The sequence below is a fragment of the Notothenia rossii genome, assembly GCF_949606895.1.
Source record: "Notothenia rossii genome assembly, chromosome: 4".
In the NCBI taxonomy this organism is placed as follows: domain Eukaryota; kingdom Metazoa; phylum Chordata; class Actinopteri; order Perciformes; family Nototheniidae; genus Notothenia; species Notothenia rossii.
This window is the reverse complement of record NC_136902.1, coordinates 61,358,971-61,386,931: the sequence shown is the minus strand read 5'-3', so window position 1 is coordinate 61,386,931 and position 27,961 is coordinate 61,358,971. Positions and strand designations below refer to the sequence as shown.

Sequence of the window (27,961 nt, the reverse complement as noted above, 5' to 3'; positions counted from 1 at the left end):
AAGTTATATTCTTGTTTAAATAGACTTCTCTGTTTCATTTATTCTACTCTGTATAATTGTTCTGTAGTTATTGTAGCTAAAACGGCGATTTCTGAGAGATTTTAAAATCTCAGATCTGCTCTAGTCCAGCAGCTGTAACTCAGGTCTCAGTGAGTCACGCCCCTCAAGTGTGCATTCCAAGAGGTTGGAAGACTCTGCTGATTGCGTGAAGTGCATAACGCCTCCCAGCCGAAAAACATTTTAAATAGCGCATTTCAAATCAGAATAACTGAGTGTGCATCCAGACTCGGTGAGGATACTATCGATACTGACTCAGCAATCACTGTAAGTTATATTCTTGTTTAAATAGACTTCTCTGTTTCATTTATTCTACTCTGTATAATTGTTCTGTAGTTATTGTAGCTAAAACGGCGATTTCTGAGAGATTTTAAAATCTCAGATCTGCTCTAGTCCAGCAGCTGTAACTCAGGTCTCAGTGAGTCACGCCCCTCAAGTGTGCATTCCAAGAGGTTGGAAGACTCTGCTGATTGCGTGAAGTGCATAACGCCTCCCAGCCGAAAAACATTTTAAATAGCGCATTTCAAATCAGAATAACTGAGTGTGCATCCAGACTCAGTGAGGATACTATCGATACTGACTCAGCAATCACTGTAAGTTATATTCTTGTTTAAATAGACTTCTCTGTTTCATTTATTCTACTCTGTATAATTGTTCTGTAGTTATTGTAGCTAAAACGGCGATTTCTGAGAGATTTTAAAATCTCAGATCTGCTCTAGTCCAGCAGCTGTAACTCAGGTCTCAGTGAGTCACGCCCCTCAAGTGTGCATTCCAAGAGGTTGGAAGACTCTGCTGATTGCGTGAAGTGCATAACGCCTCCCAGCCGAAAAACATTTTAAATAGCGCATTTCAAATCAGAATAACTGAGTGTGCATCCAGACTCGGTGAGGATACTATCGATACTGACTCAGCAATCACTGTAAGTTATATTCTTGTTTAAATAGACTTCTCTGTTTCATTTATTCTACTCTGTATAATTGTTCTGTAGTTATTGTAGCTAAAACGGCGATTTCTGAGAGATTTTAAAATCTCAGATCTGCTCTAGTCCAGCAGCTGTAACTCAGGTCTCAGTGAGTCACGCCCCTCAAGTGTGCATTCCAAGAGGTTGGAAGACTCTGCTGATTGCGTGAAGTGCATAACGCCTCCCAGCCGAAAAACATTTTAAATAGCGCATTTCAAATCAGAATAACTGAGTGTGCATCCAGACTCGGTGAGGATACTATCGATACTGACTCAGCAATCACTGTAAGTTATATTCTTGTTTAAATAGACTTCTCTGTTTCATTTATTCTACTCTGTATAATTGTTCTGTAGTTATTGTAGCTAAAACGGCGATTTCTGAGAGATTTTAAAATCTCAGATCTGCTCTAGTCCAGCAGCTGTAACTGAGGTCTCAGTGAGTCACGCCCCTCAAGTGTGCATTCCAAGAGGTTGGAAGACTCTGCTGATTGCGTGAAGTGCATAACGCCTCCCAGCCGAAAAACATTTTAAATAGCGCATTTCAAATCAGAATAACTGAGTGTGCATCCAGACTCGGTGAGGATACTATCGATACTGACTCAGCAATCACTGTAAGTTATATTCTTGTTTAAATAGACTTCTCTGTTTCATTTATTCTACTCTGTATAATTGTTCTGTAGTTATTGTAGCTAAAACGGCGATTTCTGAGAGATTTTAAAATCTCAGATCTGCTCTAGTCCAGCAGCTGTAACTGAGGTCTCAGTGAGTCACGCCCCTCAAGTGTGCATTCCAAGAGGTTGGAAGACTCTGCTGATTGCGTGAAGTGCATAACGCCTCCCAGCCGAAAAACATTTTAAATAGCGCATTTCAAATCAGAATAACTGAGTGTGCATCCAGACTCGGTGAGGATACTATCGATACTGACTCAGCAATCACTGTAAGTTATATTCTTGTTTAAATAGACTTCTCTGTTTCATTTATTCTACTCTGTATAATTGTTCTGTAGTTATTGTAGCTAAAACGGCGATTTCTGAGAGATTTTAAAATCTCAGATCTGCTCTAGTCCAGCAGCTGTAACTCAGGTCTCAGTGAGTCACGCCCCTCAAGTGTGCATTCCAAGAGGTTGGAAGACTCTGCTGATTGCGTGAAGTGCATAACGCCTCCCAGCCGAAAAACATTTTAAATAGCGCATTTCAAATCAGAATAACTGAGTGTGCATCCAGACTCGGTGAGGATACTATCGATACTGACTCAGCAATCACTGTAAGTTATATTCTTGTTTAAATAGACTTCTCTGTTTCATTTATTCTACTCTGTATAATTGTTCTGTAGTTATTGTAGCTAAAACGGCGATTTCTGAGAGATTTTAAAATCTCAGATCTGCTCTAGTCCAGCAGCTGTAACTCAGGTCTCAGTGAGTCACGCCCCTCAAGTGTGCATTCCAAGAGGTTGGAAGACTCTGCTGATTGCGTGAAGTGCATAACGCCTCCCAGCCGAAAAACATTTTAAATAGCGCATTTCAAATCAGAATAACTGAGTGTGCATCCAGACTCGGTGAGGATACTATCGATACTGACTCAGCAATCACTGTAAGTTATATTCTTGTTTAAATAGACTTCTCTGTTTCATTTATTCTACTCTGTATAATTGTTCTGTAGTTATTGTAGCTAAAACGGCGATTTCTGAGAGATTTTAAAATCTCAGATCTGCTCTAGTCCAGCAGCTGTAACTCAGGTCTCAGTGAGTCACGCCCCTCAAGTGTGCATTCCAAGAGGTTGGAAGACTCTGCTGATTGCGTGAAGTGCATAACGCCTCCCAGCCGAAAAACATTTTAAATAGCGCATTTCAAATCAGAATAACTGAGTGTGCATCCAGACTCGGTGAGGATACTATCGATACTGACTCAGCAATCACTGTAAGTTATATTCTTGTTTAAATAGACTTCTCTGTTTCATTTATTCTACTCTGTATAATTGTTCTGTAGTTATTGTAGCTAAAACGGCGATTTCTGAGAGATTTTAAAATCTCAGATCTGCTCTAGTCCAGCAGCTGTAACTCAGGTCTCAGTGAGTCACGCCCCTCAAGTGTGCATTCCAAGAGGTTGGAAGACTCTGCTGATTGCGTGAAGTGCATAACGCCTCCCAGCCGAAAAACATTTTAAATAGCGCATTTCAAATCAGAATAACTGAGTGTGCATCCAGACTCGGTGAGGATACTATCGATACTGACTCAGCAATCACTGTAAGTTATATTCTTGTTTAAATAGACTTCTCTGTTTCATTTATTCTACTCTGTATAATTGTTCTGTAGTTATTGTAGCTAAAACGGCGATTTCTGAGAGATTTTAAAATCTCAGATCTGCTCTAGTCCAGCAGCTGTAACTCAGGTCTCAGTGAGTCACGCCCCTCAAGTGTGCATTCCAAGAGGTTGGAAGACTCTGCTGATTGCGTGAAGTGCATAACGCCTCCCAGCCGAAAAACATTTTAAATAGCGCATTTCAAATCAGAATAACTGAGTGTGCATCCAGACTCGGTGAGGATACTATCGATACTGACTCAGCAATCACTGTAAGTTATATTCTTGTTTAAATAGACTTCTCTGTTTCATTTATTCTACTCTGTATAATTGTTCTGTAGTTATTGTAGCTAAAACGGCGATTTCTGAGAGATTTTAAAATCTCAGATCTGCTCTAGTCCAGCAGCTGTAACTGAGGTCTCAGTGAGTCACGCCCCTCAAGTGTGCATTCCAAGAGGTTGGAAGACTCTGCTGATTGCGTGAAGTGCATAACGCCTCCCAGCCGAAAAACATTTTAAATAGCGCATTTCAAATCAGAATAACTGAGTGTGCATCCAGACTCGGTGAGGATACTATCGATACTGACTCAGCAATCACTGTAAGTTATATTCTTGTTTAAATAGACTTCTCTGTTTCATTTATTCTACTCTGTATAATTGTTCTGTAGTTATTGTAGCTAAAACGGCGATTTCTGAGAGATTTTAAAATCTCAGATCTGCTCTAGTCCAGCAGCTGTAACTCAGGTCTCAGTGAGTCACGCCCCTCAAGTGTGCATTCCAAGAGGTTGGAAGACTCTGCTGATTGCGTGAAGTGCATAACGCCTCCCAGCCGAAAAACATTTTAAATAGCGCATTTCAAATCAGAATAACTGAGTGTGCATCCAGACTCGGTGAGGATACTATCGATACTGACTCAGCAATCACTGTAAGTTATATTCTTGTTTAAATAGACTTCTCTGTTTCATTTATTCTACTCTGTATAATTGTTCTGTAGTTATTGTAGCTAAAACGGCGATTTCTGAGAGATTTTAAAATCTCAGATCTGCTCTAGTCCAGCAGCTGTAACTCAGGTCTCAGTGAGTCACGCCCCTCAAGTGTGCATTCCAAGAGGTTGGAAGACTCTGCTGATTGCGTGAAGTGCATAACGCCTCCCAGCCGAAAAACATTTTAAATAGCGCATTTCAAATCAGAATAACTGAGTGTGCATCCAGACTCGGTGAGGATACTATCGATACTGACTCAGCAATCACTGTAAGTTATATTCTTGTTTAAATAGACTTCTCTGTTTCATTTATTCTACTCTGTATAATTGTTCTGTAGTTATTGTAGCTAAAACGGCGATTTCTGAGAGATTTTAAAATCTCAGATCTGCTCTAGTCCAGCAGCTGTAACTCAGGTCTCAGTGAGTCACGCCCCTCAAGTGTGCATTCCAAGAGGTTGGAAGACTCTGCTGATTGCGTGAAGTGCATAACGCCTCCCAGCCGAAAAACATTTTAAATAGCGCATTTCAAATCAGAATAACTGAGTGTGCATCCAGACTCGGTGAGGATACTATCGATACTGACTCAGCAATCACTGTAAGTTATATTCTTGTTTAAATAGACTTCTCTGTTTCATTTATTCTACTCTGTATAATTGTTCTGTAGTTATTGTAGCTAAAACGGCGATTTCTGAGAGATTTTAAAATCTCAGATCTGCTCTAGTCCAGCAGCTGTAACTCAGGTCTCAGTGAGTCACGCCCCTCAAGTGTGCATTCCAAGAGGTTGGAAGACTCTGCTGATTGCGTGAAGTGCATAACGCCTCCCAGCCGAAAAACATTTTAAATAGCGCATTTCAAATCAGAATAACTGAGTGTGCATCCAGACTCGGTGAGGATACTATCGATACTGACTCAGCAATCACTGTAAGTTATATTCTTGTTTAAATAGACTTCTCTGTTTCATTTATTCTACTCTGTATAATTGTTCTGTAGTTATTGTAGCTAAAACGGCGATTTCTGAGAGATTTTAAAATCTCAGATCTGCTCTAGTCCAGCAGCTGTAACTCAGGTCTCAGTGAGTCACGCCCCTCAAGTGTGCATTCCAAGAGGTTGGAAGACTCTGCTGATTGCGTGAAGTGCATAACGCCTCCCAGCCGAAAAACATTTTAAATAGCGCATTTCAAATCAGAATAACTGAGTGTGCATCCAGACTCGGTGAGGATACTATCGATACTGACTCAGCAATCACTGTAAGTTATATTCTTGTTTAAATAGACTTCTCTGTTTCATTTATTCTACTCTGTATAATTGTTCTGTAGTTATTGTAGCTAAAACGGCGATTTCTGAGAGATTTTAAAATCTCAGATCTGCTCTAGTCCAGCAGCTGTAACTCAGGTCTCAGTGAGTCACGCCCCTCAAGTGTGCATTCCAAGAGGTTGGAAGACTCTGCTGATTGCGTGAAGTGCATAACGCCTCCCAGCCGAAAAACATTTTAAATAGCGCATTTCAAATCAGAATAACTGAGTGTGCATCCAGACTCGGTGAGGATACTATCGATACTGACTCAGCAATCACTGTAAGTTATATTCTTGTTTAAATAGACTTCTCTGTTTCATTTATTCTACTCTGTATAATTGTTCTGTAGTTATTGTAGCTAAAACGGCGATTTCTGAGAGATTTTAAAATCTCAGATCTGCTCTAGTCCAGCAGCTGTAACTCAGGTCTCAGTGAGTCACGCCCCTCAAGTGTGCATTCCAAGAGGTTGGAAGACTCTGCTGATTGCGTGAAGTGCATAACGCCTCCCAGCCGAAAAACATTTTAAATAGCGCATTTCAAATCAGAATAACTGAGTGTGCATCCAGACTCGGTGAGGATACTATCGATACTGACTCAGCAATCACTGTAAGTTATATTCTTGTTTAAATAGACTTCTCTGTTTCATTTATTCTACTCTGTATAATTGTTCTGTAGTTATTGTAGCTAAAACGGCGATTTCTGAGAGATTTTAAAATCTCAGATCTGCTCTAGTCCAGCAGCTGTAACTCAGGTCTCAGTGAGTCACGCCCCTCAAGTGTGCATTCCAAGAGGTTGGAAGACTCTGCTGATTGCGTGAAGTGCATAACGCCTCCCAGCCGAAAAACATTTTAAATAGCGCATTTCAAATCAGAATAACTGAGTGTGCATCCAGACTCGGTGAGGATACTATCGATACTGACTCAGCAATCACTGTAAGTTATATTCTTGTTTAAATAGACTTCTCTGTTTCATTTATTCTACTCTGTATAATTGTTCTGTAGTTATTGTAGCTAAAACGGCGATTTCTGAGAGATTTTAAAATCTCAGATCTGCTCTAGTCCAGCAGCTGTAACTCAGGTCTCAGTGAGTCACGCCCCTCAAGTGTGCATTCCAAGAGGTTGGAAGACTCTGCTGATTGCGTGAAGTGCATAACGCCTCCCAGCCGAAAAACATTTTAAATAGCGCATTTCAAATCAGAATAACTGAGTGTGCATCCAGACTCGGTGAGGATACTATCGATACTGACTCAGCAATCACTGTAAGTTATATTCTTGTTTAAATAGACTTCTCTGTTTCATTTATTCTACTCTGTATAATTGTTCTGTAGTTATTGTAGCTAAAACGGCGATTTCTGAGAGATTTTAAAATCTCAGATCTGCTCTAGTCCAGCAGCTGTAACTCAGGTCTCAGTGAGTCACGCCCCTCAAGTGTGCATTCCAAGAGGTTGGAAGACTCTGCTGATTGCGTGAAGTGCATAACGCCTCCCAGCCGAAAAACATTTTAAATAGCGCATTTCAAATCAGAATAACTGAGTGTGCATCCAGACTCGGTGAGGATACTATCGATACTGACTCAGCAATCACTGTAAGTTATATTCTTGTTTAAATAGACTTCTCTGTTTCATTTATTCTACTCTGTATAATTGTTCTGTAGTTATTGTAGCTAAAACGGCGATTTCTGAGAGATTTTAAAATCTCAGATCTGCTCTAGTCCAGCAGCTGTAACTGAGGTCTCAGTGAGTCACGCCCCTCAAGTGTGCATTCCAAGAGGTTGGAAGACTCTGCTGATTGCGTGAAGTGCATAACGCCTCCCAGCCGAAAAACATTTTAAATAGCGCATTTCAAATCAGAATAACTGAGTGTGCATCCAGACTCGGTGAGGATACTATCGATACTGACTCAGCAATCACTGTAAGTTATATTCTTGTTTAAATAGACTTCTCTGTTTCATTTATTCTACTCTGTATAATTGTTCTGTAGTTATTGTAGCTAAAACGGCGATTTCTGAGAGATTTTAAAATCTCAGATCTGCTCTAGTCCAGCAGCTGTAACTCAGGTCTCAGTGAGTCACGCCCCTCAAGTGTGCATTCCAAGAGGTTGGAAGACTCTGCTGTCGCCCATCAGCAGAAAATAGTTAACTAATTACAGCGGCGTGCCCCCAAAGCTGTGAGAACTGAGCAATCAGGTATCCATCTTAGGTTGCGTTTTCCTGGAGCGTCAGCTTCAGCGTCAGCCAGACGAAGACTGACAAAGACATTAAGAGTCCTGTGGGAGTCACGTGGGAGGCAAAGAGGAGGCAAATCCTACTCTGATTGCGCCAAGTATCGCTGGTGTTATTTAGTTTTATTCAATTCTCTTGGGTTCTCTAGCCCCTCATGCTATAATCATGTGTATTTTCTGCATTCCTGTTCATGTGTCTTCTCGCAATTATCACTGGCCCCGTGTTTCTCCTAATCGATTTCACCGGCCTGCTCTCGTCTATCCCACATGCTCCACTGAGATCCAACATCTCGTTTCAGGGGGCCTGTGGAACTGCCAGTCAGCTGTCCCTAAGGCTGACTTCATCTCTGGCTACGCTTCCCTGCAGTCTCTGGATTTCCTTGCTCTCACGGAGACCTGGATCACTCCATCCAACACATCCACCCCAGCAGCTCTCTCCACAGCATATTCCTTCTCCCATACACCCAGACCCTCTGGCAGAGGAGGTGGCACTGGTCTCCTGCTCTCTCCCAAATGGAGCTTTTCCCTCTTCAAGCTACCTAATTTCACTCCTTCCACCTTTGAATTCCATGCCGTCACAGTAACCCATCCTATACAATTAACCATTGTTGTTCTCTACCGTCCACCAGGCGCCTTGGGGGACTTCTTGGAGGAGTTAGATAATCTCCTCTCACACATCCCTGAAACTGGCCCTCCCGCTGTACTTCTCGGAGATTTCAACCTCCAGACAGGGAAGATATCTGAACTAACATCTCTGTTAACCACCTTTGCTTTCTCACTGTCTCCATCCCCACCAACTCATAAAGCTGGCAATGTCCTTGATCTCATATTCTCAAGGAACTGCTCTACTTCTAACCTCTCTGTAAACCCGCTCCACACATCCGATCACTTCTTCATTTCATTCTCTCTACCCCTTTCCAAACATAACAACCTAATCTCTTCTAACTCTGCTCCTGTACGCCGTAACCTCCGTTCCCTCTCCCCCTCTACCTTTGCCTCATCGGTGCTCTCAGCCCTCCCTTCCTCTGACTCATTCCAACTCCTGCCTCCAAACGCTGCTGCAAAAACTCTCCTCTCTACTCTCTCATCCTCTCTGGACTCTCTCTGTCCTCTCACATCGCGGCCGGCTCGTCAGTCCCCTCCTGCTCCCTGGCTAAATGACGCACTGCGTGCTAATAGAACCATCCTTCGGGCAGCAGAGCGGAAATGGTGGAAATCCAAACACCATGACGACCTCCTAACCTATCAGGCTCTCCTCTCCTCTTTCTCTGCTTCCATCTCTCAGGCAAAAAGCACTTTCTTTCAAGATAAGATCCAATCTTCCTATTCCAATCCCAAAAAACTATTTTCTATCTTCTCCACCCTCTTGGACCCTCCCAAAGCACCTCCCCCCTCCTCCCTTCTGTCAAGCGACTTTGTTAACCACTTTGAAAAAAAGGTTGATGATATTCGCTCTTCCTTTTCTGACTCACCTTTACTCACCGCTGGGTCACCAGACCCTCCCTTCACCCACACACTGACCTCCTTCTCCCCTCTCTCTCCAAGTGAGGTTCTTACCCTCGTTACCTCTGCCCGTCCTACCACCTGTTCTCTGGACCCTATCCCCTCAAACCTCCTTCAGACTATCGCTCCTGATATTCTACCATTTCTCACCCATTTCATCAACACTTCTCTAACTTCTGGTCACTTTCCAAACAGTCTCAAGGAGGCAAGAGTAAACCCTCTCCTTAAGAAACCCACTCTCAATCCGTCTGATGTTATTAACTACAGGCCCGTCTCTCTCCTCCCGTTCCTGTCTAAAACACTTGAACGCGCTGTCTTTAAACAACTCTCCTGTTACCTCCATCAGAACAACCTTCTGGATCCGCACCAGTCTGGTTTCAAGGCAGGTCACTCAACAGAAACTGCTCTCCTTGCTGTCTCTGATGAACTGCACACTGCTAAAGCAGCCTCCCTCTCCTCTGTCATCATCCTTCTGGACCTGTCTGCTGCATTCGACACAGTGAACCATCGGATCCTCCTTCGCACTCTCCAAGAACTTGGAGTTTCAGGCACTGCACTTTCCCTCCTCACCTCATACCTCAACGACCGCACCTACAGGGTTACTTGGAGAGGGTCCGAGTCCGACCCTTGTCAATTAACTACAGGGGTCCCTCAGGGCTCGGTTCTTGGTCCCCTCCTCTTCTCCCTGTACACAAACTCGCTCGGGTCTGTCATTAGCCCGCATGGTTTTTCATACCACTGCTACGCTGACGACACCCAACTAATTCTGTCCTTTCCCCGCTCAGAGACCCAGGTCGTCGCACGCATCTCTGCTTGCCTAGCAGACATCTCTCGGTGGATGTCTGCTCATCACCTCAAGCTCAACCTTGACAAGACTGAACTGCTCTTCCTTCCGGGAAAAGATTGTCCCACTCTTGACCTAACAATCAACATCGGCACCTCTGTTGTTTCCCCGACTCAGACTGCAAGGAATCTGGGTGTGGTCCTAGATAACAAATTGTCCTTCACTGCAAACATCGCTGCTACAACCCGCTGCTGCAGATACACGCTTTACAACATCAGGAGGATACGTCCCCAGCTGACCCAGACATCAGCGCAGATTCTGGTCCAGGCTCTCGTCATCTCACGCCTAGACTACTGCAACTCCCTCCTGGCTGGTCTACCTGCATGTGCCATCCGACCTCTGCAGCTCATCCAGAATGCAGCGGCTCGTCTGGTCTTCAACCTTCCCAAATTCTCCCACACCACACCGCTCCTCCGCTCCCTTCACTGGCTTCCAGTAACTGCTAGAATCCACTTCAAGACACTGGTACTTGCGTACCATGCTGTGAATGGATCTGGCCCTTCCTACATCCAGGACATGGTTAAACCGTACACCCCAGCACGTGCACTCCGCTCTGCGTCAGCCAAACAGCTCGCTGCACCCGCACTGCGAGGGGGACCCAAGTTCCCGTCAGCAAAAACACGTGGGTTTGCTATCCTTGCTCCAAAATGGTGGAATGAGCTCCCCATTGAAATCAGGACAGCAGATAGCTTACACATCTTCCGACGCAAACTGAAAACTCATCTCTTTAGACTCCACTTCGAGCGATAGAATTACTAACAAAGCACTTATATACTAATAAAGGGCTGGCTTTCTAAATGCCAGTTGAGTAGCACTTGAAATGTTTGGCTCTATGAAACCTGATGTACTTATATGATTCTGTTTTCTTAAAGGTTGTATCTTCCTGGTCGAATGCACTTATTGTAAGTCGCTTTGGATAAAAGCGTCAGCTAAATGCAATGTAATGTAATGTAATGTAATGTAATGTAATGGTCAAAAACTTCAGCCATGTATGCGCGACAGTTCTCTGTGCGCAGGAAGTCGTGCAGAGCGCAGCAAGCCAAAACAATGGCCTCCACTTTGGCAGTGCCTTGAATGTTTATGGTGGTTAGGAACAGAGATGGGGTCATTACAAAAAAAATGTAATATATTACATATTACATATTACTTTTAAAAAAGTAATATATTACACTACTTCGTTACTCTCTACATAAAGTAACTTGTTACTTTACTCGTTACTTTACTCGTTACTTTACTCGCCGAGCACATACGAACTGCGCATGCGTGAGTGGCAATAACTCTCCTTACCAGCAGGCGGCGGTAGTGTGTATTCATCATTCAAAACAGGCAACAACCGGAAGACAGAGAAGAAGAACAGACTATGTGATATAAACAAACAACAAATAGCATGTGCGTTAGCTTCACCTTAGCATGTGTTCTTTGTAGGTGTTTGTTGAGGTTTGACGTGGTGTTTACAGCAGTGGATAACAGCTTCTGGCCTGGACACAGTTTGCACCTCACCGTCACATTCCTGTCTATTCCTCGGACAAACTCAAAATAATGGGAATACCTCCACCCCTCGAAAGTTATCGCTGACTCAGCCATGTTTATGCAGCACTGCACGTGGAGATGTGGACGCGTAAGTCGCGCAGATTACGTATAAACCTATGATATAAACCTGCGGCGGAAACCCCTCTTGTCTGTCAGTGTGATTATGACGGATTTTAGTAAATAACGAAGTAACGCGTGTCGGGGCAATGTTAGTAACGGTATTGTGATTACTGAATTATAAAAGTAGCGCGTTACACTACTCCGTTACCGACAAAAGTAATATTATTACAATACACCCAACACTGGTTAGGAAGAACCGAAAACGGTTGGCTAGGATGTCAAAGGCATTTTCTAACACCCTCCGAGCCCGCGACAGCCTGTAGTTGAAGATGCGTTGCTCTACAGTTAGCCTGCGGTTCGGATAGGGCTTCATGAGGTACTCTTTCAGGGGAAATGCCTCATCTGCCACAATGTGGTAACAAACCGCCTGGTCAGAAGCAGGAAGTGGTGCAGGTGCAGAGATGTTGAATGTCCTACTCTCCAAGGCATCCTGCAGTGAGCATCCACCAAACACACCACCATCTGAAATCCTCACATTACAACCTACATCTACATACAATAACTTGTAGTTGCTGTCGACCAGTGACATTAGCACTATGGAAAATGTATGTTTGTAGTTGAAGTAGGTTCATCCAGTTCCTGGAGGGGGGCGGATGTTGATGTGTTTCCCATCCAGGGCACCTATAGGCAGTTTGGGAAGTCCCACTGAGCCTGGAATCCATCAGCTACTTGCTGCCACTTTTCGACTGTGTCTGGGAACTGAAAAACAAAAGTTTTTTTTTTTTAAGACCCATGTTTCATATGGCAAACCAAACATTTGCTTTTCAAATGCCTACAGACCTCACTGTATTACATACAGTTTGCACAGTAAAACCAGTAAGTATCCACACATACCCTCAGGTATTTCTCTTTCAAAACCTCGTAAATGGCTGGACAGGTTGCAGGAACGAATTGCCAGATGGTTGATACTCCCACTCGGAACTGGTAGGAAAGGCTCCTGAAGCTTTCCCCTGCAAATATTAACAAACACATAACTGAGTTATCTACACAAGCAGCGGAACAAAGCACTCATTAGCTACAAAACTACAGGTTATAGTTTACAAGATAGTTGATTACTTTAGCTACTATGAAGATTCAGACAAATGATACAAAATATAATAATGAAATATTTTAACATGCATTATTATAGGAAGTAGATAACGCTTTATATATCCCTTGGTAAATTCTCAAGCAACCAAGCAGTACTTTGATACTTTGGTTTTGTACTTACACTAGTACATCTACGTTACACGGCGGTATTACTACTTACTAAAGCACAATATACAATAATATACAAAGTGCTGCAATTTTAAATATAGCAACATCTTTAGCTTGCATATCTGTTGCCAAAAATCACAGCTTAACCATCAGATGTGTCCCCATTGAGATACAATCCTGGTAGTTGGTGTTTTCCCTCTGGATGATTGGAGTGATGAGTTCCTCCAACATGTGGAACTGAACAGGAAAAAGCCGAGCAAAATATCTGAAATCTGGCAACTCATTTAACTCCAGCTCTCGACACAGGTTCGGGAAAGCCCCATGAGCTTCTCGCTGTAGTATCCATGATTTCACCCATTTAGTGCGGTTTCTCCTAATTCTTCGCTTCCGCCTCTTGAGAGACTGTTGCTTGAGAATGTCTTCCACAAGCAACACTCCAATGGCTGATAGCTCCAGTACCGCACAAAACATGTTTTCAATGGACGAGAGTGAAAATGGAACGCACACGCTATTTGTTGTTTGTTTATATCATGCAGTCTGTTCTTCTTCTCTGTCTTCCGGTTATTGCCTATTTTGAATGACGAATACACACCACCGCCGCCTGCTGGTAAGGAGAGTTATTGCCACTCATGTATGCGCAGTTCGTACGTGCTCGGCTGAAGTCTTTGCGGTGTGTTCCAGTGCGACACATGGCCAAGACGCAGGAGAACACGGCGACGCAACAGTCGGCGTCGGTGAGTTCTCTGGTGACTGCCTGGTGTGTCAGGGCCTTTACACACAAGGGCCCCCAAGACGGCCAAGAACTCGACAGCAACCAAGACAAGAAAGCTCTGATGGAGCTGATGAGAACGAATCCCAATCTGACCCAGATGAATATTTTCACGATGGTCACAGATACCTAAGTGTGGAGTCTGTAGATTTCAATAATATCTCAGAAACTACAGAACAGCCCCTTAATGACATTGAACAAGAGCCTCATGAAATGGTATCTACTGTTGAGCAAACATCTTCAGATGTAGCCGAAGCTTTCCCTGAAGACGGGCCTGTGGGAACCTCTGATTGTGACTTATCTGCTAGAAACCCTGCAGAAAGCAACCTACCTGATCCCCGTGGAAACAGTCCACCTGCTGGACAGAAACCAGCATACCTACCTGAACAGGTCCTGAGTGTCCATTTGCCAACTCAAGCAACTCCGGAGGAGAATGCAAATGGAAGCAATATCAATCACTCTGAAATGGAAATGGAGAGAGAAACCCTCAGACGATCCATCAGAGACAGAAAGACCCCTAAAAGACTGCGCGGGTGAGAGTGATAAACCGGGTGAGAGTGATAAACCGCGCTATGCTAGGGGTTTCACCAACTAATCGTCTAGTCGACTAGTCGACTACCTCTACCACTAGTCGGCGCTGTAGGCCCAAGTCATCTAATCGTGAACAAAATCGAGGCAAACGTGGGAGATGAGGATGCCGACATTGGCGCTGAGGTGCTGCAAAAGGCTCCAGCAAAACACGTCCGACATTCAGGGGTCCTCATCTTATGCGCAAGTGCGCCGCACCTATGCAATCTACAGTTTCAGTTTTAGCTCCGGTGCTAAAAGTTCACGAGCCTGCTCCACTTGCACCCCCTCTTTGAACAGCTGTTAGGACCTCATTTCGAGAGCAACAAGTAAACACGGGTCAAAAGTGGCGCGGATGACCTACGGGATTACTGCCAGCAGACACCCCATATCCCCACAATGGATAACTCTCTGAAGTGGTGGGCACCAAATGTGAACCGCTTCCCCCGTTTAGCCAAGCTTTCCAGGAGCTACCTGGCTACACCAGCACCCCAAGTGAACGGAGTGAACCCTCTTTGAACAGCTGTTAGGACCTCATTTCGAGAGCAACAAGTAAACAAGGGTCAACAGTGGCGCGGATGACCTACGGGATTACTGCCAGCAGACACCCCATATCCCCACAATGGATAACCCTCTGAAGTGGTGGGCACAAAATGTGAACCGCTTCCCCCGTTTAGCCAAGCTTTCCAGGAGCTACCTGGCTACACCAGCACCCCAAGTGAACGGATGTTTTCCCTGGCAGGCACCACTGTCACCCGACAGCGGTCAAGCCTCCTTCCCTCACATGTTGATGCTTTGGTCTTCGCAAACCAAAAAACCTGGAAGGGTGGACATCGTTATCGAGGAGGACAGTGACAGCGAGTAAAGTGTTGTGCAATGCGCACTGGATTTACGTTGCATTTATGTTCTTAACAGAGTTTTTGCAGTAGATTTGGTGAGTCCAGTTACTGTTTTTTATTTAATCAGCCATGTAACCCATGTAACCCAAATTAAAATGCTGCTTTGTGACAGTGTTTATCGTAACAGTATGCATTGCAATACAAAATACAGTTTTACACCTCTCTTTATGTGACTTTATTATGACGTAACAACTAGTCGACAAGGTTTCCTCTCGGCAGAGGTTCAGGCCCTGTTACAAAAACAGGCAGTGTCTGCTGTGCGCACTCAAGACAGAGAGGAGGGGCACTATTCCCTGTACTTCCCGGTTCCCAAGAAGACAGGCAAATTCAGGCCCATTCTGGATCTTCGCAGCCTGAATCTCCACATTGCATGCAGAAAATTCCAGATGTTAACTATAAAACTGTTACTGGGAATGGTGCAGCCAGGCGATTGGTTCACAACCATCGACCTGAAGGACGCTTACTTTCATGTCGAGATTGCTCGGAAACACAGAAAGTATTTGCGTTTTGCCTTCCAGGCCTACGAATACAACAGACTACTGTTCGGCTACTCCCTGTCCCCACGCACGTTCAGCAAATGTGTGGCCACAGCGCTCCAGCCGCTGCGCGCCCGTGGCATGAGTTTTCTTTTATCTGGACGACCTCATAGTCATGGCCAGGTCCAGGGAACGGGCAATGTTTTACACAGCCCAATTGATCCTACACCTAACCAAGTTGGGCTTTGCGATCAATTGGAAGAAGAGCACCCCCATACCTCACCAACAGGCGTTGGGAGTGGTGCTCAATGCAGGCAGGCTACGCGCCACCCTTCCAGAAAGCAGACAGGCGTCCTTGCTTCGGGTAGTTTGTAGACTGCGACAGGGGGCAACAGTGACAGCTTTGACTATCATGCAGACTCTGGGTCTCATGGCGGCTGCTCACGTTGTGATCCCGCTCTTACTGCATATGCGCCGCCTGCAGAGGTGGTTCTCTCAAGCCTGCGTTTATATCCCAAGAGGCACAAACAGCGTCTGGTGACAATCCCCCCCTCAGCGGAGTGAAACCTCCGGTTCTGGGGGTCCCCGGATTACCTCCATAAGGGTTCTCCACTGGGACAGGTGACCTCCTACATCACAGTGTTCACGGACAAATCCGGAGCAGGATGGGGAGGGACCTGCCTGGGGAGAGCTATAGGTGGGCGCTGGTCCCTAAGAGAAACACGGCACAGCAAGCTCCTAGAGCTACGGGCAGTAGTGTTGGTCCTCCAGCATTTCAAACCCTTAATTCGGGGAGGACATGTAATGGTCAGGAGCGACAACAGCAACACAGTGGCATATATCAACAGGCAGGTCGAAGTCCGCTCCACCGCTTTGTTGACCACAGCGGAGAAACTGTGGTTATTGGCTTCAGAGGTGGTTTTATCTCTAAGAGCCCTCCACATTCCGGGTCTGACGAACAGGGGGGCCGACCTCATGTCGAGGATCTGGGCCCAGTTCGGGACAGCAGAGGTGGATCTGTTCAACTGCCAGCGCAACAGCCACTGTGCCCTGTGGTGCTCCATGGCTCTGAGTGACGACCCGCCCTTGGGGGTGGACGCGTTTGCACATGAGCCATGGCCAAGAATGCTGCTCCACGCCTTTCCACCGCTGCGTCTCATTCTCCCTCTCCTGGGGAGAGTGAGGCGGGAACGTCTGTCAATCATCCTAGTAGCGCCGGATTGCGTCGGGGCTCCGAGGAACTCAGAGATGACACAAATGAAGGTCGGCCAGCCCTGGGCGCTTCCCCAGTTCTGGGGGGCGATGTCTCAAGAGGCAGGTGCAATCGGGGTGTTACCCACTCTGGGGCCAACCTCTCCAGGCTTGGCTCCTGAGAGGGACAGGCTAAAACAGGGTGGATTGTCTGATCAGCCTTTAGTCAGCCACTAATGTTGCGGTTTTTACGGGGGGTCAGGAGGCTGCGCCCAGTAGTGCAGGCCTCTGCCCCCGCAGTGGGACCTGCCGCTGGTGCAGAACCATTTGAGCTTCTGGTGCTCTCCTCCCTGAAAGCAATGTCGTGGAAGACAGTATTGCTACTTGCCTTAACTTCAGCCAAGAGAGTGTCCGAGTTAACCGCTCTATCGATGCACCCGAGTTGCTTGTTGATCCGGGGTGACCGGAGCGGGGCGACACTCAGACCAAACCCCTCCTTTGTGCCCAAGAGCATAAGGAGTGTGTTCAGGTCGAGTGCTATTCAGTTGGGGGGCTTTAATCTTCCACTCCATAGTGAGGCAAGGAAGGCTAAAATGCACCTCCTCTGCCCAGTGCGTGCGCTATCATGTTATGTGGAGCGCACGGCTGCCCTTAAGGCCCTGACACACCAGGCCGAAATCGGCCGTTTTTGTTAGTCGGACGGCGAAGCGTGCCCTATCACCCAAACTCAATTTGGTGTGTCCCGCACCGTCGGCCGTGACACGCCTTATTTGGCCTTTCATGGCCGTGCGTCGGCCACAAGCAGTAGGACAAAGAAATCACTCTGATTGGCTGTTCAGCTAGCGAATCAGCGCATGGGAAGCGAAACGGTTGCTTGAGAATGTCTTCCTCAAGCAACACTCCAATGGCTGATAGCTCCAGTACCGCACGAAACATGTTTTCGATGGACGAGGGTGAAAATGGAATACACACGCTATTTGTTGTTTGTTTAGATCACGCAGTCTGTTCTTCTTCTCTGTCTTCCGGTTGTTGTCTCTTCTGAATGAGGAATACACACTACCGCCGCCTGCTGGTAAGGAGAGTTATTGGCACTCAAGCATGCGCAGTTCCTACGTGCTCGGCTGAAGTCTTTGCGGTGTGTTCCAGTGCGACACATGTCCAAGACGCAAGATAACACGGCGACGCAACAGTCAGCGTCGGCGAGTTATCCGGTGACTGCTTGGTGTGTCAGGGCCTTTAGACGCACTGAACAGCTGTTTGTGTGCTTCGGGGGCGGGGTGACCGGGAAAGCCCTGTCCAATAAACGCCTGGCAGGCTGGCTTTGCGAGTGCATTGCACATGTCTACAGACAGGCGGGGAGCAGGGACGGACTGGCCATCTGTAGAATCTGGAGAACCACAGAACGGCCGGTCGTCAAGGGCCGTTGAAGGCCGGCCGGCCCTTTAAACATTTTTTGTTTAACGTCATAATTTAAGTTGCGCTGATGGCCGACAGAGGGCGGCCGCTAATGCAGTTGTGTGGTTCTTATCTGTCAAATAATCACACACGAAGAAGAAAAAAGACCGGCCACACGAAGAGAAGGGATTAGATGCCGCAGCAGACAGGGAGAATGAAAAAACATGGATAAAAATAAAAGAAAACGAAAAGAAAAAGGTGGGGCCGAGAAGGCAAGAGAAAAAAAGGTGAAGTCGCTCGCAGGTGAAGCATATAAATGTTGCAAATTGACAGACCTTTTTGGCAGCAGCGCTGCTACAAGCACTATCAGCAGCAGCTTAGAACAAGTGCAAGATGATCAAGAGAATGATGAAGGTGCCTCCTGCGTTCATGATGAGGGACAGAGTTGAGCTGGTGGAAGAACCAGCTCAACTGGCACATACAAGTGCAGGCAAGAGCAAGAGGTGGGTGAGAATTATCCCTTGAACTCAGTGGCGTTTTCTCCTGGAGGCCAAGGGAAGCTAGGCTTCCCCTGTTTTTTTGGATTGTAGTTATAATTTTAATAAATAAATAAAAACACCTTGTTTAGTTTTGGTAATTATTCTACCGGCCCATCTCTCCCCCATTCTTATTGAGTATTTTACAAAGAGTGAAACAGCGCCCCTCTAGATGTTATGATAAAACAGTAGATTGCACTCTCTGTTGCGAGAGGAGGCTAGCCGAAATTGGCTTCCCTTGGTGAAAGAAATCGAGGGATTGACCAATCAGATGAGGCTAACGTCATGCCTCACAATCCAATCAAATCGCATCAACTTCAGTTCGTACTGTAACTGTCATCACCGCCCTTAAAAAATAGCAAGCAACTGAAGCAAGTGCAATTATGGAGGGTGGAGATTTGGAGTTCATCAAAAATAATTTTACTAAACTTCCGCTACAGCAGCAACTAAAAATGAAATCTGATGACAGGCCAATGCCCAAACTGGAGCTGTGTACAGAGAGGAAAAAAGGAGCAAGTCGGACATAAAACTTTAAATAATAAACAGCGGATTTCTAACATTTGACATTTCATGTGGCCGGACTGGGTCAGTTTCCAGGGCTGAATTTTAGTCCCAGTCCGCCCCTGGCGGGGAGAGCCTTCCCACGGGGGTCCGTACACACTCTACACGAGCTGTGGCTGTGTCAACAGTCTTATTTAACGGCGTGAGTGTGGAGGACATATGCACGGCGGCTTCTTGGTCAACGCCAGGCCCCTTCATAAATATGGGGGCTGGAGGACTCTTTTCCCCTGCTTTAGGGCAGGAGGGGGGAGCCCTCCACGTCATAGTCAACACAGTCTCACTCCCTGATAGTCCAATAGCGACGCTTGGTCAGGAAGTAAGTATTCTTCTTACTGTCGATTGATTTTACAGTGATATCTGCACTACTCATCAACTCAAAAACACCAGATTATCCTTGTTAATTACACAACATTGATTGGTTTAAATTGTGTACAATGCTTTTGTATTTTCCCCCTTGGATTCGGAGAAACAAATATTTGTTCGGCGTTCAGGATTGCCAAAGACACTAAACTACCCAGAATCCTCAGCTATCATTCCGCTTTGCTCGACAAACCCCGTGATTAGTCCTCAAGCTCTGTGATTGGTTGACCTCCAACTTCATTCCATATGAAAAAAAACGTTTCATAAAAGATAAAATCATACTTTATTCAGCAGTGCTTGCTTTACTCTTTAAAAGTCATCAGTAAAATTACAAGACAGGCACATTTCTGATTAATGCTTTTTTATGAACAATAATTGATATCTTACAAAATGAAATAACAATTATTTAGTTATCATACGCTTGAACATCAAATGTTTGCTTTACTGTACACATGCCATATTTAAAGACACAGGGCTTTACAATCATGCTGATCCATAGTTGTTTATAGGGTTGATATATTCTGTACAGTTATGACATATTGCAGTTTTTTGGCATTACATTGATATTACAGGATTTAACCCTTGCACATGTATGTGCTCCTGTTGTGTTGGCAATTTCCAATTGATATTCCACACAAAATTATTTTTTTGAATATAAAACACTGAAATCAAATTATCTTTAGTTTGCAGTTTCTTCTATGACAGAAGCCTATTGTGGGTTTATGCCAGTTAGAAGATTACAAGGGCTGTGTGCTATCTTATCTTATAACAAGTAGGGGTCCATGTGCAATGTATAATAGCAGCTCTTCTCTTCTTCACTTCTCTTTCTGGATCATACTTGGTGGTTACTAGGAAATACTGTTTTCCATTGTCTTTTGTCTATTTGATGATTTGAAGTGCTTCAGGCAGCAGAATGCTGGAAAAACCTTTTATACTAAACTAAGCCAAAATGTAAGGGCTTCCGTAAAGTCTCCCACAAATGAAGAATATGCCCACTGTGGACAAAGCTTTTTAAAGTTTAGACAAATTATGAACCGTGACACTGAGAACACCTGATTTACGACCGTCATTAAGGATTCTGCAAAGCCCAAGGTTTGTTCAGAGGCCTTTTGGTGAGTGGATTATGCTAGGAGTCTGTTTTGTGAGGGGTATGTGTTCTGACAATAGGACATGCTGACCTGATACAGTTATATACACGTTATTGTCTGATAGTATTTTAAATATCAAATGCACTTTTTTTTAACCTAATGGTAACTAATAAAATACATTTCTTGCAGTGGTGTTTGTATTAGCAATCTATTTGGCATGTGTTTTTGTTCGCATGATTGTGTTCTCATCTCGAGGTCCTTTCGTTACCAGTTGAAATCACAGATTCCTATAATTGTCTGAACTACAGCTGTCTTAACAGTTTTGAATCAATATGCTATTGTTTATCTGTTTCCTATTTTATTTTGAAATATGTTTTCTCGTCCGCCATATTAGCTCTATCTGTTCACCATTAGCCCTGCAATCATGTGACCTTTGATAAACCGGCAATGTTTCCCCTGATTAGTTGTCTTGACCAAACCTTGTATCCGTTCTAAGTTTCCTATGAGTTTGGATCCATCCTGCTCCACAGCTGAAAAATTCAAAGCCAGATTCATGTCTGGCTGTAGCCAGTGTTTCGTATTCATAAAGGGTTTTGGCTGGAGTATCACTTCAGCTGTCTCTTTTTAATATCCATACAATGCTTTTTTATTTGAAACTTTTACGGTGGCCCTGAAAACTGAAAATGTAACTTAACACATACAGCCTTCGGTTAGTGCCACAGTAAGATGAGGTTGTTTGGGATATTGTCTAATCGACATGTTCGGGACACTGCCTGACCGACTGATTGTTAGAAAGTCAGGCTTTACACAGCTTTAAATATATCAACACTAGAAGACAGATTCAGGATTGAATAAAATACATGATAAGGAATAAATTAGACATCTCCTAAATGCAAAAACACCAGACAAAATCCAAAGTGTATATATCGGCCACAGATGTGAAAAAAGAAAAATGTATGGGACTTTTTAAAATCTGAATCTATGATGTCAATCATTACATTCTGAATCTATGAATTCAATCAATACTTAAGGATTTTTTTTGGATCTGCAAACATTTATTTTTCACAACTTGTTATAATTCTATTTTATTCATTTATTTATTAATCGAAGCTGTGTGCACTACTTGCTGGTCGAAACTGTCATTCCTTTTAATCTGTGTTTTAATATATCTGTTTAAAAAGCACTCGCTGGAGCAGTGACTATAAATCTTGTTGTATTCTGTACAATGACAATAAAAGCTTTTTGAATTCTTTGAATCTTTCATCTAGCTTTTGTTTTATCTGTAACAAATGCATTTAAAACTGCTCTTAATGCAATCATTTCCATAAAAATACTCACCACTACTTTCATAAATGTGTAAGCACATTTATGGTTGAAGAATGGGGGTTAAGTATTTTCAGATTGACAATAAGATAAAAGCACTTCTTAAACCAAGGATAAAAGAAGGCATAAATTATTGGATTTAAGGTTGAGTTGAAGTAACCCAACCAAACATAAGCCTCGAAGAGAGCAGCAGGTGTGTTAAAGCCAGTAAAAGCATCGATTATTGTGTTGGTAAAAAACGGCATCCAACAAAAGATAAAGGCTCCAAGCACAATACCCAGAGTCTTTGCAGCCTTATGCTCAGACTGTTTAACCAACCCTCTATCGTTTGAACAATTGCCCATATCTCTAATCTTTCTGACATGCTCTTTTGCCACGATAAATATTTTAGTGTACAGACAAACCATAACAGTGCAGGGAAAGAAAAATGTAGTTACACAGTCCAGGATTCCCCAAAGGGGGTTGAAGAGAAGGTTACAACTGCCGAGGCACTTTATTGATTCCATATACTCCTCTAACCCTACTACGTTAGCTTTTGAGTAAATTTGTCCATAACAGTAGAGGGCAGCCAACGCCCAGCTTGCACATACCATATTGCACATACCATACAGATATTCCTAGAGTAATGCAGAGGATTACATATTGCTTGTTGCCTATCCACCGCAATACAAACGAGGTGGAATATAGAGACAGATACAAGAAACATATCAGAACTTGAGTGAAGCATACAGAAATCATCCCCGTAAAACCAGCAGCCATGAATGGTCCGAATGGTGCTGAAGGGCATCACAGCGACACCCACAAGAAGGTCAGAAAGAGCAAGAGATAAAACAAGCACATTGGTGGGATTATGCAACTGCTTGAAATGAGCTATTGATACCATGACAATAAAATTGCCTAAAATGGTAACCAGCATACATGAAACAAACAACAAGTAAAGGGCGACTTTTGTCCCCGTATTGAACTGATCCGTAACACACGAGGCATTAGAGCCCGGAAAACAGAACTGCTCCTGAGAAAGGCTAAACGTCATGATGGAACCAAAGATGTGATGCAGAGCCTCAACAGAGACACACAGATCTGTGTTAGGGTTGATGGTTGTCTTAGCCACACAAAAAAACATCTGCATCAACAACGCCTTCCAGTATGTCGTCCTGGGCCATCCAATCAGAGAGGGTTTCATCAATTTATCACAAACAGCCTATCACACAATATTTTGTGTTTTAGAAAGACTGACAAACAAACAGTTATGTCATTTTTAAACTGAGTAAAGAACATTTTGTAAAGACTGTATGTTAAATGGATATATCCGCCTTCTTTCATTTATCTTTCCATTCCCACAAAAATATACATAAAGAAATGGCATATTTTGGACATAGTTCGAATGGTGATTAATCATGATTAATTAATTTTGAAGCTGTGATTAATCTGATTAAAAATGTTAATCGTTTGACAGCCCTAATATATATATATATATATATATACAGTTGGAAGAAAAAGTATGTGAACCCTTTGGAACTACCTGGATTTCTGCATAAATTGGTCATAAAATGTGTTCTGATCTTCATCTAAGTCACAACAATAGACAAACACAGTCACACCGTATATATATATATATATACGGTGTGTTTGGAGATTATTCATTACACTATTAAACATTATTATTATATTCTATTTAGCCCAACAATATAGTGAATTTCAATCAATAGCTTGGGTCAAATAAACAACCCATCACATGGGTTACAATTATCCAGCCCAGCACATGGGTTAAGACAGTGGTTCTCAAACTTTTTCTGTCACGCACCCCCTTTGGAGAAAAAAAAAAGTCGGGCCCCCCCAACACAAATAGTCAGGCTCAGTGGCGGCGCCAGAGATTTATTTTGGGGTGGTGTGGGGTAGCTTGACGCAACAATCCCCACGCATATACACAGTGTGACAATTACAATGAAGGCTCGATAATCAGCTCACGGCATATAGGTGAATGCAGGGGTAAAGTGCTATTTTTTATAGGTGGCCTTACATAGGGGGGTCCGGGGGCAAGCTCCCCCGGGAAGATTTTTAAATATTGAAGTTAAAAGCATCAATCTGGTGCACTTTGAGAGCAAAATGAAGAGATCTATGGATACATCTCTCAACACCAGTGGTGGGCCGTCAGGGCCAGCAAGGCCTTCTCTGCTGGCCTAAACATCATCAGAATATAAATTAAATTTTGATATATTTTTTCCACAAATATGTATTAAATTATTCCCTGTAGTCTATTCTCTTCATTTCATAGCTTTCCTCTTGGTTGCGCTGCTTCCAGCCTCAGAACGAGATTTGGAGGGTTGGCCTTTATGTTAGAGCTTTTATCCAATCATATTTAAGCCATAATGTGTTGCCAGGGTCCAAGAAATCTGCCCTTAGGCCTTCAGAATCAACAGTGCGGGCGCCTGTAGATTAAAGTGAACGGAAACAAAACTGTGGCGTTAACCAATCAGATTTTTAGTTGGCAACAACGGGCCAGCTAGCAGGCGTACGATGACGTTAGCACGTGCACGTCTTTTGATTGGATACGCACTATTGAGAGGCAGAGCTATGTAGAGCTAGCAAACTGAACTTGAATTTGAACGAGCTAATTTGTGTAGATTTCTACAAGCTGTTTTTTTTCAACCCACAATGGCTGAAGGAGGAGAAGAGATCGATTTGGTCGCAGATATAATTACAACGCCATTTTCAAGACGAACTTTTCAAGAAAAGCTAGACATCGTGAGAAGAGAACGGCCAACCCCGACGCTAGCGAGCCTATCACAGCGGGGGAAAGGGTTTGTCCGCCACTTTCAAATCACTAACTACGAGCGGTACCCCTGGCTCACAGCCTCCGAGAGGCACTGCAAATTGTACTGCTGGGAATGCCTGCTATTTGCAACTGATCGATTTGGTGTTTGGAGCCACACTGGATTTGCAAACTTGAGTTGTCTAACCAAGGCAGCAACGAGACACCAAAGCACGGCTGGGCACTTACAAGCAATGGTGCTTTTGAAAACCTTTGGGGACACCCGAGTGGATCTACAGCTCAACGAACAAGTGCGCCGGGAAACGGAGCTCCACAACGAAAGGGTGAACAAAAATAGGGAAATATTGAAAAGACTGATTGATTGTGTCCTGTTTTTGGGTAAACAGGAACTTTCATTTAGGGGACACGATGAAAGCGCCGAGTCCAGAAACAGAGGAAACTACGTGGAGCTTCTTTCTTTGCTTGCTGAGAACAACACAGACTTGCATTACCACCTGTCCACAAACAAAGTGTTTACTGGGACGTCAGGCAAAATACAAAACGACCTGATTTATGCTATTGCTGAAGTGATGGGAGAAGAGATCAAAATGGAGATTAAAAAAGCACCCTTTGTCGCTGTTATGGTGGACGAAACGACAGACGTGGGTAATGTAGCACAACTGGCACTTGTCCTGCGTTATGTGACGGACACAGGTGTCAAGGAGCGGTTTGTCAGATTTGAAGATGTTACAAGCGGCAAGCGAGCTGATGACATTGCCGCTCTTATTTCCCGTTTCATGGAGGAATATGAATGTAGTCTGGATAAAGTTGTGGCACAGTGTTATGATGGCGCAGCGGTCATGGCATCTGGACTAAACGGGGTGCAGGCTAAAGTTAAGGAGAGGGCACCTATGGCCTTATTCATTCACTGCTATGCACATCGACTAAATTTAGTACTGACTCAAGGGGCCTCAAAGCTTAAAGAATGCAAGGTCTTTTTTGCCAGCCTCAATGGCCTTGCAGCATTTTTCTCCAGATCCCCTAAGCGCACGCAACTGCTGGATGACATTTGCAAGCGTCGTCTTCCTAATGTTGCACCAACGCGGTGGCAATATACATCGAGATTGGTCAATGCAGTCTTTGAGAAGAGAGTTTCCCTAAAGGAGGTGTTTGACCACATACTGGAACATCATGAGGAGTATGATGGGGATACTATGCTTAGCGCTGATGGATTTAATGCACGTCTGGATGATTTTGAGTTTTGTTTTTTGCTTGAAACATTCAATGGGATTTTTAAGCATTCAGATGTGCTCTTTGGAATACTACAGAAACAAACATTGGATGTACAATTCTGTCTGACAAGGGTGAACGAGTTTTGTGACACAATTGAGCGAGAGAGGTGCCAGTTTCGTCAGATCTACGAGGACACAGCGCGCATCTCAAGTGGTCCGAGCGCACGCAGAGGCCCACGTACAGCACAAGGAGACCTTCGCGCATACTACCAACAACTCCACAGCAATATTCTGGACAACATTCTTTGCCAGATACGGAGTAGGTTTCAAGACCACGAAAAATTAATGTTTCTCTCCCTCCTGGACCCCCAGCACTTTCAGACCTACCGGAAAAAATTCCCGCATACAGCCTTAGCCAAATTAACACAGAGTCACGGAACACTGTTCGATCTGTCCCGGCTAAAAACAGAACTGACTGTAATGTATGCCATGACTGATTTTGAAAGGAAAAGTCCCATTGATCTCCTTGATTTCCTTAAGCAGAAAAATCTGAGTGAGAGCATAGGGCAGCTTTACACATTGGCATGTGTGGCAGTGACTATCCCTGTGTCCACTGCTTCTGTCGAGCGGTCATTCTCGGCCTTAAAGCGAATTAAAACTTATGCCAGAAATTCTACTGGACAGACTAGGCTTTCATCATTAGCCTTCATGTCTATAGAAAATGACTTATTGGTGGAACTGAAACGCACAGATAAACTGTACAACAGAGTCATTGAAGTCTTCTTGAGGAAAGAAAGGAGGATGGATTTTGTATTCAAATAATCAGTTGTTTTGGTGAGTACAAAGCATTTTATTTTTTATTTTATTTTAATATATTTTTGTCATTCTATGTCGTTAATATTAAATCAATATTAACGAATTAATATATATGTAATTAAAATGACAAATATATAAAAAATAAATGTTTGATGCTTCTGCAAGAGATATAGAGATGTGTGTGGCGCACTGGCTCAGCTGTGCAGTAAAAGTACTCAAGGAGACTTGTTGAATTGTTTTGGTTTAACCTTTATCAAAGTGGACATTCAGTGCTAGGAATACACTTTCACCACTGTCGCAAATATATCCTCATGAACAAATGCAAATTATTTGTTTGTTTTCTTTTATTTTCAGTGAATAGTTTGTGTCTTTATCGTCACGTTTCTTAAATGAAACTGCTTTGGGTGCGACAATGCGCTGTTTAGTGAACAAACTTGGTTTGGTGGACTTAATAAAACTTTGTAGACTAATGCCTTAAAAGCCCCTTTTATTTTTAAGTTTTGACCGTATCCAAGCGATCTTAAAGCTGGTAGTTTAACACTCTTAATTGTAAATGCGGATATATTGATTATAAATGCTTCGGAAATATTAATATAACTCTGTTGTACTTGACTATGTTAAGGTGATGCAACGCCCGGTTATACTGCGTTTCTGTCTAAATGTATAGTTTCTAGAGCCATGGCGTCATAATGATGGTATTAAGAGGTGGAATAATTCAGGTAGGACTGTGTAGGACATCACTGAAGGCCTAGGTGTGAAATGCACGGCCCGCCACTGCTCAACACCCATATGAAACAGAACTGTAAACAGATTTACTTTTTCTTTATGGATATTTTACAAATCACTCCCTTTTAAACTTTATTCTTTTTTTAATGTCATATAGTATTTCATACATGTTCATAATTTATTCTCTTATTTTTTTATAACTATAATGATCATATAAACGTGTGCCTCGGAAATATTTGTTTACATTAATGGAGACCAAAACGTTTGAGAC

General features: G+C 43.7%; 1 long non-coding RNA gene and 2 pseudogenes across 3 annotated transcripts in view; 1 reads left to right on the top strand and 2 right to left on the bottom strand.

Annotated features, from left to right (window-relative positions):
* Positions 1-27,961, top strand: part of LOC307036111 — a 233,731-nt gene that overhangs the window by 197,402 nt on the left and 8,368 nt on the right. The window lies entirely within an intron of this gene.
* LOC307037275 lies at positions 11,128-14,144 on the bottom strand (annotated as a pseudogene). Its single transcript, XR_013810641.1, has 5 exons — positions 14,100-14,144; positions 13,173-13,236; positions 12,637-12,752; positions 12,394-12,501; positions 11,128-12,348 (listed from the first exon to the last, which is right to left on the bottom strand). The product of XR_013810641.1 is annotated as an uncharacterized misc_RNA (transcript).
* On the bottom strand, positions 22,182-23,197 carry LOC307037274 (trace amine-associated receptor 13c-like; annotated as a pseudogene). The gene has a single exon. The product of its transcript is annotated as a trace amine-associated receptor 13c-like (transcript).